This window comes from Carcharhinus amblyrhynchos, chromosome 13 (genome assembly GCF_965287045.1).
Source record: "Carcharhinus amblyrhynchos chromosome 13, sCarAmb.v2.hapA, whole genome shotgun sequence".
NCBI lineage: Eukaryota > Metazoa > Chordata > Chondrichthyes > Carcharhiniformes > Carcharhinidae > Carcharhinus > Carcharhinus amblyrhynchos.
In genome coordinates this window covers 76480782-76493985 of record NC_137336.1, presented here as the reverse complement: position 1 = coordinate 76493985, position 13204 = coordinate 76480782, and the positions used below count along the sequence as shown (strand labels likewise).

The window sequence follows — 13204 nt, the reverse complement described above, 5'->3', positions numbered from 1 at the left end:
AGGTTTGTAGTAGGCTGGAGGAGGTTACAGAGGTGGGGAGGATTGTAGGGGCTGGAGGACATTACAGAGATAGAGTTGTAGGCGTTGGAGGTTACAGCGATAAGGGAGGGTCGTAGGAGTTGGAGGAGGTTACAGAGATGGGGGGTTGTTGGGGTTGGACGTTACAGAGATAGGGAGGTTTGTAGTAGAGACTGGAGGAGGTTACAGAGATAGGGTTGTAGGGTTTGGGGGTGGTTACAGTGATAGGGAGGGATATAGGGGCTGGAGGAGGTTACAGAGATAGGGAGGATTCTAGGGGCTGGAGCAGGTTACAGAGATAGGGAGGGATATAGGGGCTGGAGGAGGTTACAGAGATAGGGAGGATTCTAGGGGCTGGAGGATGTTACAGAGATAGGGAGGGTTGTCGGGGCTGGAGCAGGTTACAGAGATAGGGAGGGTTGTCGGGGCTGGAGGAGGTTACAGAGATAGGGAGGGATATAGGGGCTGGAGGAGGTTACAGAGATAGGGAGGGATATAGGGGCTGGAGCAGGTTACAGAGATAGGGAGGGATATAGGGGCTGGAGCAGGTTATAGAGATAGGGGTTGGAGCAGGTTACAGAGATAGGGATGAAGGGCTGGAGCAGGTTACAGAGATAGGGAGGGGGTGTAGTGGCTGGAGGAGGTTACAGAGATAGGGAGGGGGTGTAGGGACTGGAGGAGGTTACAGAGATAGGGAGGGGTGTAGGGGCTGGAGGAGGTTACAGAGATAGGGAGGGGTGTAGGGGCTGGAGGAGGTTACAGAGATAGGGAGGGGTCTAGGGGCTGGAGGAGGTTACAGAGATAGGGATGGGGTCTAGGGGCTGGAGGAGGTTACAGAGATAGGGAGGGGTGTAGGGGCTGGAGGAGGTTACAGAGATAGGGAGGGTTGAGCAGAATATTCTGAAAGGGAGCTCTGGTGAGATCATTTGTGTTGAGGAAATTCCAACTACTTTGCTTCAAACTCATTCTGGATATGTAAGGGTTATATGACGCAGAGAGGTTACACCGACTAATCTGCTACTCTCTTGATGGATGTTTTAAAAAGTGGAAAATGTCAGTATCAAAAAGCCCTTTCCTGTGTAACAGGCTGGAGAAGGGGCTGAATGGCCTCCTGTCCCTGTGTAACAGGCTGGAGAAGAGGCTGAATGGCCTCCTCCTGTTCCTGTGTAACAGGCTGGAGAAGAGGCTGAATGGCCTCCTCCTGTTCCTGTGTAACAGGCTGGAGAAGGGGCTGAATGGCCTCCTCCTGTTCCTGTGTAACAGGCTGGAGAAGGGGCTGAATGGCCTCCTCCTGTTCCTGTGTAACAGGCTGGAGAAGGGGCTGAATGGCCTCCTCCTGTCCCTGTGTAACAGGCTGGAGAAGGGGCTGAATGGCCTCCTCCTGTTCCTGTGTAACAGGCTGGAGAAGGGGCTGAATGGCCTCCTCCTGTCCCTGTGTAACAGGCTGGAGAAGAGGCTGAATGGCCTCCTGCTGTTCCTGTGTAACAGGCTGGAGAAGGGGCTGAATGGCCTCCTCCTGTCCCTGTGTAACAGGCTGGAGAAGGGGCTGAATGGCCTCCTCCTGTTCCTGTGTAACAGGCTGGAGAAGGGGCTGAATGGCCTCCTCCTGTCCCCATGTAACAGGCTGGAGAAGGGGCTGAATGGCCTCCTCCTCTCCATAAGTCTTCTATATCCTTTGAAGTATGTGGGTGAGGCAGAGTGGTATTAGACCTCCTGTTTGTGTTGCAGTGGCCTCGCACTACCTTGCCCAGGAGTGACTTGGCAAAACGTGTAGTCCATGGAACTACTTGCGTAGAGCTTACAGAAAGAGGCCATTCAGCCCACTGGTCTGTGCTGCCCATGAATACTTCAACACCCTCTCCATCCCAACCTCCTCATCATTCTCTCTTCTCTTGTACCTCATGCAATTCGCTTCCTCTCGCATTCCCCTTGGGTTTTGCAAGGATTGGGGAGATCCCAGCAATCCTATCATTTCACTGGCCAGGATTCCTGGCTCCATCAGATTCTGCAGCTCCTGTGAGTCACCGTGGTTAGACCGGGACCCACCCCACACACGCATACACCTGGCGTGGCAGCATCTCTGCTGCTTCCAATTGGCTAATCAGGGCCTGCGTTTGATAGTAGGTGTGGGGCCTGCCCTCTGTGACTGCCACGTTCACCCCCTCCCACCCCACCCCTCATAACCTCCTGTCCTTAATAAAAGAGGAGGATGCCTTTGGCCAGAGCCAAAGGAGAGGTGGAGAAGGAGAGGACAGAGGAGGACTTTAAAGGAGGTTTTTGAATGAACGCCACGAAGCGTTCACTGGCCATCACCTCAGCAGGAGCAGGGAACCCTTGGTGAGTTAACTACCTCTCATCATTTTGAATGTTTGGGTTTAATGTTTAAGGTGCACGGTTTCTATCGATGGTGGGGGCCTTTGTCTTCAAACCTCCCTGTGTTTTCCTTACTCGTTGCTAGGTTACCTCGTATACTCCCCTCATGATTTCAGTCCATCAACAGTTTAGATGGCTTCTCCTGTTGACAAATAGACGCCCTTCAATAAGGCAGAAGAAAAGTCACTTTTTAAAAAAAAATTGAGTGAGAAAGTTTAATGGATTAGATCAAAGTGTTCTGCTCTGGTGCGGATCAATCCACCCTGGGCCTGTAGCTTGTGAAAGGCCTCAAGCCGAGATAAGATACTCTGTGCCCCCTCTCCGTGGTCATCCAGACACGGGTGTGGCCAGAGGAGAGGGAGAGCAAGAGAGAGAGACACAGAGAAGAGCAGGTTCCGAGTCACTCCCATCTCTGCTCTGCCTACACCAGTGATTTAGCAGACCCGTGAACAGGTCCTCCCAAATCCCTTCCGCACCAGATAGCCCAAGTTCAGGGAGGTAAGGATACATTAAAAAAAACGGGGGCAGGAGTAGATATTATGACTGGTCGAGCCTGCTCTGCCGTTCCATGGCTTCAACTCCACTTACCCATCCTGCTCCCCATATCCCTGAATCCCCCGAGGATAGTAAATATCTGTCTATCCCAGCCTGACGTGTGTTCAGCGTTGAACCATTCACAACCATCCGGGGTACAGAATTCCAAAGGTTCGCAACCCTCGGAGCGAAGTAATTTCTCCTGATTTCAGTCTGAACTGGTCAAACTGAGTCTGAGATTCTCCAACAGGAACAATCTCCCAGCAGCATCCACCCCATCAAACCCCTGCTGAATTCAGTACCTTTCAGTGAGATCCCCCCCCCACTTCATTCTTTTCAACTCCCAGGAATACAGGCCCTCATTACAAGACAATCTCCTCATCCCAGGGAGCAAGCTTCACTGTACAGACTTCAATGCCGGTATATTCTTCCTTAAATCCGGGACTAAGCCTGTTCACGATACTCCTGATGTGGTGTCACCAAACTCCGGCACAACTGCAGCAAGATCTCTTCACTGCTGTACTCCAATCCCCTGGTACTAAAGGCCAGCACTGGGGCTGACACAGTGGTTAGCACTGCTGCTTCACAGTGCCAGGGATCCGGGTTCGATTCCCAGCTTGGGTCACTGCTCTGTGTGGAGTCTGCACGTTCTCCCCGTGTCCGCGTAGGTTTCCTCCGGGTGCTCCCGTTTCCTTCCACAGACCAAATATGCGCGGGTTAGGTTGATTGGCCATGGTAAATTGCTCCTAGTATCAGGGGGAATTAGTGGGGAAGTACGTGGGAATAAGGCCTGGGTGGGATTGTAGTCGGGCTGAATGGCCTCCTGCACTGCGGAGCCTCGTTGCTGCTCCTGCATTCCTTGCACAAATCTCCCTCAGCAGCAGAACTCAGTCACTCTGTTTAAACACTCGGCTGAGTGGCTCACTCACATCCCCCCACCACTGCCAATGCCTTGGGAGTGGCACATATTTCCAACCCCTTCCTCCCCTCCACCTTCCCTTCCCCTTCCCTCCTGCTCTTTAGAAACCTCTCCCACATGACAGGTTTATAAAGATTCACCGACTCCCAGGACTGTCCACAACTTCTGGGTGTCAGTATTTCATAGAATAAAGTAGAATGTTGGACATCCCTCTCGATGTGACCTTATCTCAGTCTCCTTCTATCCCCCTCTCTCTCTATCATATCTCACTCTCCTTCTATCTTCTCTGTCTGTCTCCCTCTCTCTCTTACCTCAGTCTCCTTCTATCCCTCTCTCTCTTACCTCAGTCTCCTTCTATCCCTCTCTCTCTTACCTCAGTCTCCTTCTATCCCTCTCTTACCTCAGTCTCCTTCTATCCCTCTCTCTCTTACCTCAGTCTCCTTCTATCCCTCTCTCTCTTACCTCAGTCTCCTTCTATCCCTCCCTCTCTTACCTCAGTCTCCTTCTATCTCTCTCTCTCATTGTTCTTGTGGAGCAGCACAGAGAGGCAGCGATTTTGGGCATGCGTGGACGTCACGATTAAGGTAATTTAAAAAAAAATTTTAACTTTTTCTTTCTAGTTTAAAGTTGTGAGCAGTGGTGGGTTTTTTTTTCTTTTTTTAAGTTAGCTAGAAACCGGAAGCCGTTATTAGGAGGCTTAGAGCAGACGCAGCACGGTTTCATTAAGGGGAAGTCGTGTCTGACAAATTTATTGGAGTTCTATGAGGATGTGTCTAGGGCGGTGGATAGAGGAGAGCCGGTGGATGTGGTCTTTCTTGATTTTCAGAAGGCGTTTGACAAAGTGCCTCACAAGAGGTTATTGCAGAAGGTCGAGGGACATGGAGTTGGGGGTAGGGTGTTAGCGTGGATAGAGGATTGGTTGTCAAATAGGAGGCAGAGAGTGGGGGTCAATGGGTGCTATTCGGATTGGCGGTTGGTGACTAGTGGGGTGCCTCAGGGGTCGGTGCTGGGGCCTCAGCTATTTACCATTTATATAGATGATCTGGAGGAGGGAACCGAGTGTAGGGTGTCGAAATTTGCTGATGACACCAAGATTGGTGGAACGGCAAATTGTGCGGAGGGTGTGGAGAGTCTGCAGAAGGATCTAGATAGGCTGGGCGAATGGGCCAGGAAATGGCAAATGGAATTTAATGTTGGCAAGTGCGAGGTGGTCCACTTTGGTAGGAATAATGGTAGGAAGGACTATTACTTATGTAGTGAAAAACTGCAGCAGGCGACGGTGCAGAGGGACCTCGGGGTCCTTGTGCATGAGTCGCAAAAACCCAGCTTGCAGGTGCAGCAGGTGGTCAGGAAGGCGAATGGGATGCTGGCCTTCATCGCGAGGGGGATTGAATATAAAAGTAGGGAGGTCTTGCTGCAGCTGTATAGGGCACTGGTGAGGCCGCAGCTGGAGTACTGTGTGCAGTTTTGGTCGCCATACTTACACAAGGATATTTTGGCCTTGGAGGGAGTGCAGAGGAGGTTTACTAGGCTGATACCGGAGTTGAGGGGGTTGAACTATGAGGAGAGGCTGAATAAACTAGGCTTGTACTCGTTAGAGTTTAGAAGAATGAGGGGAGATCTCATTGATACGTATAAGATGATGAATGGGATGGATAGGATAGAGGTGGAGAGACTCTTCCTGCTCAGAAAGGACAGTAGGACTAGGGGGCACAGCCTCAAGATAAAGGGGGGGCGGTTTAGAACGGAGTTGAGGAGGAACTTCTTCACTCAAAGGGTGGTGAATCTCTGGAATTCTCTGCCCGTTGAAGTGGTGGAGGCTGCCTCGCTAAATATTTTTAAGACGCGAGTTGATGGGTTTTTGATAAGAGAGGGGATTAAGGGTTATGGGGAGAGGGCGGGAATGTGGAACTGAGCCACGACAGATCAGCCATGATCTTATTGAATGGCGGGGCAGGCTCGAAGGGCTAGATGGCCTACTCCTGCTCCTATTTCTTATGTTCTCTCTCTCTCTTACCTCAGTCTCCTTCTATCCCTCCCTCTCTCTCTGTCTTACCTCAGTCTCTTTCTATCCCTCTCTCTCTCTCTCTCTTACCTCAGTCTCCTTCTATCCCTCTCTCTCTCTCTTACCTCAGCCTCCTTCTATCCCTCTCTCTCTCTCTTATCTCAGTCTCCTTCTATCCCTCCCTCTCTCTCTTATCTCAGTCTCCTTCTATCCCTCCCTCTCTCTCTCTCTCTTACCTCAGTCTCCTTCTATCCCTCTCTCTCTCTTATCTCAGTCTCCTTCTATCCCCCCTCTCTGTCCCTCGTGTGTTTACCAGCTTCCTCCTGTTCACTCTGTGTGTGGGAGCGAGTTCCTCGCCTCTCTCTGGGGCCTGAATGTTTCCCCTGTCAGGCCTCCAGCACTCGGGATGTTATGGCACTTTGGCTTTTCAGTTACAGTAACGCAGTGTGTGTGAAACTGGCTCTGTGAAAGGCTGAGCGCTGCCTGGGGTGGGGAACAGTGACAGGGAGGGTGTGGGGATGGGGTATCTAACATGCCCCTTCAGGGGGATAGTCAATGCCAAGCGGTCTCAGGCAGCCTCGTGTGTCTGAACTCACACACACAGCCCAACACACACAGAGACACAGACACAGAGACACACAGACGCTCACACACACACACACACACACACCCCAACACACACAGACACAGAGACACACAGACACTCACACACACACACACACACAGTCACTCACACCGACACACACACACACACACACACACACAGACACTCACACCGACACACTCACACACACACACACACACACACACACACAGACCGACACACACACACACTCACACACACACACATACACTGACACACACACACACACACACACACACATATACACCGACACACACATACACATACACACCCCAATACACACAGACACATACAGAGACACCGACACACAGACACTCACACACACACACACACAGACACACACACACACACACACAGACAGACAGACACTCACACACACACACACAGACCAACACCGACACACACCCCAATACACACAGACACACACAGAGACACACAGACATTCACACACACACACAGACCGACACACACAGACACACACCGACACTCACACACACACACATACACAGACACACACTCACACACTGACACACACAGACACACACACATACACTGACACACACACACAGACACACACCCAATACACACAGACACACACACAGACACACAGACACTCACACATACACAGACACACACACAGAGACACACACATACACCAACACACACAGACATTCACACACACACACACACTGATACACACAGACACACAGAGGCACACAGACACTCACACAGACAGAGACACACACATACACCGACACACACACACACACACACACAGACACTCACACAGACCGACACACACACACACACACACACACACACACACACACAGACACACAGCTCAATCCCGAGACACAGTTGTTAATGTTTCAGCTTCCGCAGTTCATCCCAGCCTGGGGTCAAGATTATCACTAAAATGTAAAGTCTGCCTTTAATCAGCCAAGTGTAAAAGTGGACAGGCCGAGGTGAAAGGATGTCACAGGGGTAACACTGCTGCTCACAGTGCCAGGTTTGTTTTCCAGCTCGGGGTCACTGTCTGTGTGGAGTCTGCACATTCTCCCCGTGTCTGTGTGGGTTTGCTCTGGTTTCCTCCCACAGCCTGAGAGACGGTTCGGGGTCATTGACCCCAAAGCTCAGCTGTTCTTACAGCGCAATGGCTCCCTCTGCTGTACTCACCCCACATCACACCCCCTACTCTCTGTCTCTGTCCCATTCACTCCCCTCTCCCCCTCCACCCACCCCCATCCCCCTCCCACACCCTCACCCCCACAGCCTCTCCCTCCCACACCCTCACCCCACAGCCTCTCCCTCCCACACCCTCACCCCCACAGCCTCTCCCTCCCACACCCTCACCCCCACAGCCTCTCCCTCCCACACCCTCACCCCCACAGCCTCTCCCTCCCACACCCCTCTCCCCACAGCCTCTCCCTCCACACCCTCACCCCCACAGCCTATCCCTCCACACCCTCACCCCCCACAGCCTCCGCCCACCCCCATCCCCCTCCCACACCCTCTATCCCCCCAGCCTCTCCTCCCACACCCTCACCCCCACAGCCTCTCCCCCCTCACCCTCCACTCCACACCCCCCCCCCCACACCCCCCTCCCCCCACACCCCCCTCCTCCCACACTCCCCTCCTCCCACACTCCCCTCCCCCCCACACCCCCCTCCTCCCACACCTCCCCTCCCCCCACACTCCTCCCCCTCCCCTCCCCACCCCCCCCACACCCCCACTTTTCCCCTTGTCTCCCACTCTTTCTCCCATTTTCTCTCTCTCTCCCCCCTCTTTCTGTCTCCCCCTCTTTCCCTTTACCCTCACCAACTCTCCCCCACCACCCTCCGCCTCTACTCTCCCCCCGCCCACCCCCACACCCCTATGTCCCCCTCCCTTTTCATCTCTCTCTCCCCCCCGATCTCTCTCACCGTACTCTCTCCTCCTTCCCCTCCCTCTTCCCTCTCTCCCAGCACTCTCCCCTCCTCTCTCTCTCGCTCTCCCTCCTCTCTTTTTCTATCTCTTTCTCTCTCCCCCCTCTCCCACTACACTCTTCTCTCTCCCCCCTCTTTCTCTCCCCTCCCAACCCTCCCCAGTAATGATCCCATCTCTCCTCTCTCCTCCTCTCTGTCTCCGTCCTCCCTCCCTCCCCCTCTCTCCCTCCCTCCCTCCGGCTCTCTCCCACCACAGTCCCTCCTTCTCTTCCACCTATCTCTCTCTCTCTCTCTCTCTCCATGTCCACGCTCTCGCTTTCTGTCTCCCTCTCTCCCACCCACCCACACTCTCTCCCTCTCTTTCTGCACCTCTCTCTATTACCCTCTCACTCCGCGTCCCTTTATCGCCGCCCCCAGCCCCACGTCTCTCCCGCGTCGGAGGTGTTTTCGACGTTGCCTCAGTGAGTTACTGCAGCCCCTGTGAATCTTACAGTGCAGGAGGAGGCCATTCAGCCCATCGAGTCTGCACCCACCACAATCCAGGCCCTACCATGCCGAGGGGTGGCACAGTAGCTCAGTGGTTCGCACTACTGCTTCACAACACCAGGGAGCTGGTCTGATTCCTATCTTGGGTCACTGGCCTGTGCGGAGTCGGCATGTTCTCCCCGTGTCTGCGTGGGTTTTCTCTGGGTGCTCCAGCTTCCTCCCACATTGTGGAAGACACGCTGGTTAGGGTGCGTTGACTCGAACAGGCGCCCGGAGTGTGGCGACTAGGGGAATTTCACAGTAACTTCATTGCGATGTTAATGTAAGGTTTACTCGTGACTATAAGTAAACTTTACTTTATCCCCTTAACCCCACACATTTACCCTGCTAATCCCCCTGACACTAAGGGGAGAATTTAGCCAATCCACCTAACTTGCACATCTTTGTACTGTGGGGGGAAAGTGGAGCACCCACAGGAAAGCCACACAGACACGGGCAGTGAGCCAAGGCAGGGATTCGAACCCTGGTCCCTGGCGCTGTGAGGCAGCAGCACTGTGGCACGTGCCGCCTCTTATCGATGGCTGCTTCGCTGGGGGAGGAGTGAACGTCGAAGGACAGAGAGGGGCTGCTGATCAAGCAGCTTTTACACAGGAATGCATTGCATCAGATATGTGGCCACTCGGCCCAATCCAGCCGTGCTACGTTTTTGCTTCACTCCTCCTCTGAAACTACCAGTAGCATCCTCGGTTCCCATCTCCCTCACTTACTTCCTTCTCCCCCCCTTAAAAACATTGATAGTCTCCGCCTTCACCACAGTAAACTGCAAATCCACACTATTGTGTCAAAGATTTCTCCTGAATTCCCTGCTGGATTTCTTGGTGACTATCTTCTCTCAATGGCTTCACTATCTCCCCATCTCCCATCTACCAAAACCTTTCTGGACTTTAAACACCTCTATTGTTCTCCTAACAGATAAACGCCCACATTCCTGGTATCACCTTCGTACACCTTTACTTTCTCCAAAACCTCTATAGCTGTGATATTGTGAGCAGCTGGCTAGTGGTATTGTCACTGGACTGGTAATCCAGAGATCCAAGGTGATGTTCTGGGGACCCGGGTTCGAATCCCACCACAACAGATAGTGACATTTGAATTCAATTTAAAAAAACCCTGGAATTAAGAATCTACTGATGACCATGAAACCATTGTCGATTGTCAGAATAAACCCCTCTGATTCACTAATGTCCTTTAGGGAGGGAAATCTGCCATCCTTACTCAGTCTGGACTACAGGTGATTCCAGAGCCACAGCAATGTGGTTGACCCTGAAATGGCTGAGCGAGACCCTCAGTTCAAGGGGCAATTAGGGATTGGCAATAAATACCAGTGATGCTCATATCCATGAACAAATGAAGTAAAGAATTGTGGACGGTACTCGGGTTTTTACAACAACCAGCAATGGTTTTATGGTCATCGTTAATTCCAGATTTTACATTGAGTTCAAATTTAAGGATATTTTGGCCTTGGAGGGAGTGCAGAGGAGGTTTACTAGGCTGATACCGGAGTTGAGGGGGTTGAGCTATGAGGAGAGGCTGAATAAACTAGGCTTGTACTCGTTAGAGTTTAGAAAGAATGAGGGGAGATCTCATTGAGATGTATAAGATGATGAATGGGATGGATAGATAGAGGTGGAGAGACTCTTCCTGCTCAGAAAGGACAGTAGGACTAGGGGGCACAGCCTCAAGATAAAGGGGGCGGTTTAGAACGGAGTTGAGGAGGAACTTCTTCACTCAAAGGGTGGTGAATCTCTGGAATTCTCTGCCCGTTGAAGAGGTGGAGGCTACCTCGCTAAATATTTTTAAGACGCGGGTTGATAGGTTTTTGATAAGAGAGGGGATTAAGGTTATGGGGAGAGGGCAGGAATGTGGAACTGAGCCACGACAGATCAGCCATGATCTTATTGAATGGCGGGGCAGGCTCGAAGGGCTAGATGGCCTACTCCTGCTCCTATTTCTTACGTTCTTATGTTCACCATCTGCCATGGTGGGATTTGAATCTGGGTCTGCCGAAGAATTAGGCCGGGTCTCTGGATTGCTAATCCAATGACAATACTACTAAACTATCGCATTCCTTTAGACCTCAACCACACAGTTCCAGGTATCATCCAGCCAAGGCTTCAAACAGGTTTAGCAGAACTGCTTTTTAATTCTAACCCTTTGGACATTAAGGCTTGGTTTATTTTTATTTTAATGGCCTGTGGTCATTTGTAGTGGTTTTTGACTTTTGTGTACTCTTTATGCCTCTATCCTTTCTCTTTATTCTCCGAGTTATGTCCATCCCTCTTCTGTTCCTTATCAAAATGTCACACTTCATATTTTTCTGTTTTGAGCTGTCTTGGTGAATTCTTCTGCAAGTTTCCAAACACCTTCCAACAAATTGTAGTACTGACTATCCCCCCCCCAAAACAATCTTGCGCCTGCCACAAATTTTAAAGCTTGATTTCGAATTTTGAAATTTGTTTAGAATTTCAAAATGGTATTTTGAATTTTGAAATCATGTTTTGAATTTTGAATCGTGTTTGGAATATCAAAATCATGTTTCAAATTTCAAAATTGCGTTTTTGAATTTCAAAATTGCGTTTTGAATTTCAAAATTGCGTTTTGAATTTCAAGATGGTGTTTTGAATTTCAAGATCGTGTTTTGAATTTCAAGATTGTGTTTTGAATTTTGTGATTGTGTTTTGATTTTGAAAATTGTGTTTGAATTTCGAAATGGCGTTTTGAATTTTGAAATTGTGTTTTGAATTTTGAAATTGTGGGTGGGATTTTCCATCCGCCCCCATGATGTGTTTTGCAGAGGTGGTCCGCCATTGACCACCAATGAGATCTTCTAGTCCTGCCATTCCCTCAGCTTTTCCTGTTATCAACACCTCTGCCGCTGGGGAACCAGTGGGGGTTAGGGTGGGGTGGGATGGGCCTGAAAAATTCCAGCCTGTATCTTAACTTAGAAATTGCGTTTCGAATGTAGAAATTGTGGCTGGAATTTTCTGGCTGTTCTTGCCAGTGGGGACCCTGCTGCAGGTTTCCCCTGTGGCAGGGGGGGAAATTGAAGCGAGAGAGGGGAGGAAGCTGGGGGGAAGGAGGGGGAGGAACGCATAGAATGGGGAATACCATTGTCAGTATCAGGATCAGAGATCCTGCCACTGGAACATGGTGGGCCATCTCCAATACTGCAAAGCACATGGAAAATCCTGCCATGTGGTTCCAATTTAGAAACGGGATTTCCAATATAGAAATTCCATTCATTTCACTTTCACTTAACTCCTTTCCCCAATTCAGGGTAGTTGGACCCTATTCTAATGGAAACTGGAAACTAAGCAGAATACACGCAGGACAGGATGGAGTCCATTACAGGGAACACACACTCACAGTCGCACACACACTCACAGTCGAATTTAATGTTGGCAAGTGTGAGGTGGTCCACTTTTGGTAGGAAGAATGGTAGGAAGGACTATTACTTACGTGGCGAAAAACTGCAGCAGGCGACGGTGCAGAGGGACCTCAGGGTCCTTGTGCATGAGTCGCAAAAACCCAGTCTGCAGGTGCAGCAGGTGGTCAGGAAGGCGAATGGGATGCTGGCCTTCATAGCGAGGGGGATTGAATATAAAAGTAGGGAGGTCTTGCTGCGGCTGTATAGGGCATTGGTGAGGCCGCAGCTGGAGTACTGTGTGCAGTTTTGGGCGCCGCACCTGCGCAAGGATATTTTGGCCCTGGAGGGAGTGCAGAGGAGGTTTACTAGGCTGATACCGGAGTTGAAGGGATTGAGCTATGAGGAGAGGCTGAATAAACTAGGCTTGTACTCGTTAGAGTTTAGAAGAATGGAGGGGAGATCTCATGAGACGTATAAGATGATGAATGGGATGGATAGGATAGAGGTGGAGAGACTCTTCCCGCTCAAAAAGACAGTAGGACTAGGGGGCACAGCCTCAAGATAAAGGGGGGGCGGTTAGAACGGAGTTGAGGAGGAACTTCTTCACTCAAAGGGTGGTGAACCTCTGGAATTCTCTGCCCGTTGAAGTGGTGGAGGCTGCCTCGCTAAATATTTTTAAGAAGCGGGTTGATGGGTTCTTGATAAGAGAGGGGATTAAGGGTTATGGGGAGAGGGCGGGAATGTGGAACTGAGCCACAACAGATCAGCCATGATCTTATTGAATGGCGGGGCAGGCTCGAAGGGCTAGATGGCCTACTCCTGCTCCTATTTCTTATGTTCTTATGTTCTTATACACACACACACACACACACAC

The 13204-nt window shown here is 51.0% G+C and overlaps 1 protein-coding gene across 1 annotated transcript in view; it reads left to right on the top strand.

Annotated features, from left to right (window-relative positions):
• The first annotated feature begins 2228 nt into the window (after window positions 1-2228).
• Window positions 2229-13204, top strand: part of LOC145351998 (serine protease FAM111A-like) — a 16077-nt gene continuing 5101 nt past the window's right edge. The window contains exon 1 of the mRNA XM_080201854.1: window positions 2229-2355. The gene's annotated coding sequence lies outside the window, so the exon portion shown is untranslated. The remainder of the gene's footprint in view (window positions 2356-13204) is intronic.